This window comes from Limulus polyphemus, unplaced genomic scaffold (assembly GCF_000517525.1).
Source record: "Limulus polyphemus unplaced genomic scaffold, Limulus_polyphemus-2.1.2 Scaffold4410, whole genome shotgun sequence".
In the NCBI taxonomy this organism is placed as follows: Eukaryota; Metazoa; Arthropoda; class Merostomata; order Xiphosura; family Limulidae; genus Limulus; species Limulus polyphemus.
In genome coordinates, this window is record NW_013670020.1 from 50,747 (window position 1) to 54,140 (window position 3,394).

Below are 3,394 nucleotides of genomic sequence, written 5' to 3' on the forward strand. Positions count from 1 at the left end.
ATTATCAGACTTCACCTCACCCCCCCCCCCCCCACTCATGAATTCATGACTAAGCTTACCTAAGATGGTGTTTATTGAACCAACCGTTATTATGTATACATCACATTCCCAGGATTCACCTATGATAGCTATACTACAATACCATTAATTTTGTGTAAAACTCACCCTTCCAAGGGATTCACTACAATAGCCCGAGGTTCATCGAGCCCAGTAACAATGAGAGTTTTCTTCATGTTGCCCTGTAAATCTGCTACCTCGATACAATTTTTGCCTGTATCTGTCCAGTAGATATGATTGTAGATCCAATCAACTGCAATCCCATCTGCTGTTTTAATGTCCTCTTTTACAAGTGTTGTTATTGGAGCACCTGTGTCAATAGGTGCACTAGAAAAAAAACCAGACCAGCAAATGGTAAGGGACAAACAGTATAAACATAACTTTCTGATCAGTTTTATAGTCTTATTTCTTGAGCTGGCACATGCTTAAGAACACTCTTCAAAACAACTAATAAAAGAGAGACTAACAAGACAAAACTACCATAAAAAATAAATAAATAGGGCTATTTCCTTTTTGACAATCATGATAATTTACACTTTACAGTTGTAATTATATTTTATACTTTTCTATTCAAAGATATATAAAATTTGTCAGATAATATGATAATTATAAAAAAAAGTTCCAATTTTTGAGTCTTCAAAAACACCTAAGCCACTATGCCCAACTTTTTAAGTATGTAAACAAAGATGAAGCTTAATATGGGTGTGGTTCAACCACTATTCTGACTTAAGGATGTTATATTAAAAAACAGACACTATTCAACAGTATGCTAAAACCTAAAATGCTTTATAAACTTTTCAAAACTTGAAAGAAATCATAAAATCATACATCACTTTTATGACAAAAATTTCCACTTTTTAATCAGTGTCTAAATTTAAAGATAAAAGTTCATCAATAATCTCCACAAATATCTAAAAAAATATTCCCTATCTGTTGGTTGGACAACCACAAATATCTAAAAAAATCTTTCCTATCTGTTGGTTGGACAACCACAAATATCTAAAAAAATCTTTCCTATCTTTTGGTTGGACAACCACAAATATCTAAAAAAATCTTTCCTATCTTTTGGTTGGACAACCACAAATATCTAAAAAAATCTTTCCTATCTTTTGGTTGGACAACCACAAATATCTAAAAATCTTCCATTTCTATTAGTTGGATAACCATAAATATCTAAACATCTGCTATTTCTATTGGTTGGATAACCATAAATATCTAATAATCTTCTCTTTCTATTAGATGGACAACCTACTGATGCTGCAAGTTTAAACAATGTAAACAGAACAAGGGTAAAACATTTCTGCTTAAAATGAATTTACACAGTGTCTAGGGATGAAAGTTAAATCAATGAGGAAGAAAGAGATGTATCTTTGTGTGTGTATAAAACACGAACTATAATTAACAGACATTAAACCTGTGCTACGACTATGGTTAAAAGAATTAGAATGTGTAAAAATAGGAAATCCAACTGTTATGTAGTAGTATTACTAACCTCTTAATGCATTCTTCCGACACATCAGACCACACCACAGTGTTAGTTTGAAATATGTAATCCAAAGCAATAGCACTATGTAGGTTACTAACAACAGCCGTGTACTCTGAGCTTTCGAGATCAAGCTTTCGCACATCCCGACGATTACTAAACAGCAAAGCAACATGTCCTTCTAAAAGAAAAGAAAAAAACACAGAGATATATCATCTACAATTAACAACCCCATAACAATAAAGCAATTAACAGCTACTTATATGTTTGGAAATACCTAAGTTTCACTTTTGCTAATCGCAGTAGTCACCTTCTGGCAACAAATCAGAAGAAAAAATGTGGAACTGACTTGAGTTTATCAATGACCTAAGACTTGACCTACCACAATGGTGTCAGGCTGAGTAAGTAAACAACATTTTTTTAAAAACATCCTCAGTTTATATTTAATAAACAAAGATCTGAGTCAAAATATTTTTCAGTTGCCTAATGCTGATCTTTTACAAAGGTGTGACTTTGTAACTGAAGTTTCACACGTCAAAATCAAGTAATAGAGTAAAACTTTTATTTTTAAAAGTTATCCATTACCTTCTCTATCTCTCTTTTTTTTAATGGAGGAAATAACCAAATTTTAATAAATAGATTTTTGTTATTGTGACTGTGTGGAGTAACTAGCTCATCATTTTATAAAACTTCCAATTTCAATGTATTATTACAGAATTATTAAATCAAATTATTTGAATATGGTTGATTTTCTCACCAGATGCTCGACAGCGATGGTGGTTTTTTGGCTCCATTGTATAACCTTCAATACATTCACACTTGTAAGTGCCTTTCATGTTGATACATGTCTGAGAGCAGGAACCCATGATTTCACACTCATTCACATCTGACAAAAAAAACAATAAATCAAAATCAAAAGGCCTTTAGCACACTTTCCTATAAAAATTAAGTCATAATAAATATTAAACCAAATTTATATTTACACTAACGTCCAGCACCACAGCCTTACCTTCACATGTTCTGTTGTCTATAAGTTGGTAACCTGGGAAGCAAGAGCAGTAGAACCCAACAGCAGTGTCAACACAATTCTGAGAGCATCCTCCATTATTATCTAAACATTCATTACGATCTGAAATTTCAAAACAAACCAGTTAATACAGAGTACTGGCCTAGATGTTAAAAACAAACCAGTTAATACAGAGTACTGGCCTAGATGTTAAAAACAAACCAGTTAATACAGAGTACTGGCCTAGAAGTTAAAAACAAACCAGTTAATACAGAGTACTGGCCTAAATGTTCAAAACACACCAGTTAATACAGAGTACTGGCCTAAATGTTCAAAACACACCAGTTAATACAGAGTACTGGCCTAAATGTTCAAAACACACCAGTTAATACAGAGTACTGGCCTAAATGTTCAAAACACACCAGTTAATACAGAGTACTGGCCTAAATGTTCAAAACACACTGCTAAACAGTATTTACTAAGCAGAGCCAAGAATAATTTCTCTCAGACTATTTTCAAATTCTTCAAAAACATTTTTAAGAAAAGTAGAGATCTTTTGTTAAATGTAAAACTGTAATTCAAATAACCACATTTAATACCAGCAATTACCAACAAGTTAAATTCCTGGAAACATGGAGTCCTTTATCTACAAACAAATTTAAAATTATATTTTCTGAACAGCATAATGTCCCACAATTATCTTTCTTTTCTTATGTTTTACAGGGAGGCGTATAAAAATTCACCCTAGTTTCAGCATTTCTTTGAAAGTAAATTAATTATATATTAAATGAAAAAAAAAAAATGTTAACAGCAACAAGTCTAAATATATCACAAGTTATGTACACCAA

General features: G+C 32.1%; 1 pseudogene; it reads right to left on the reverse strand.

The window, feature by feature from the left end:
• Nucleotides 1-3,394, reverse strand: part of LOC106471100 — a 24,681-nt pseudogene that overhangs the window by 9,335 nt on the left and 11,952 nt on the right.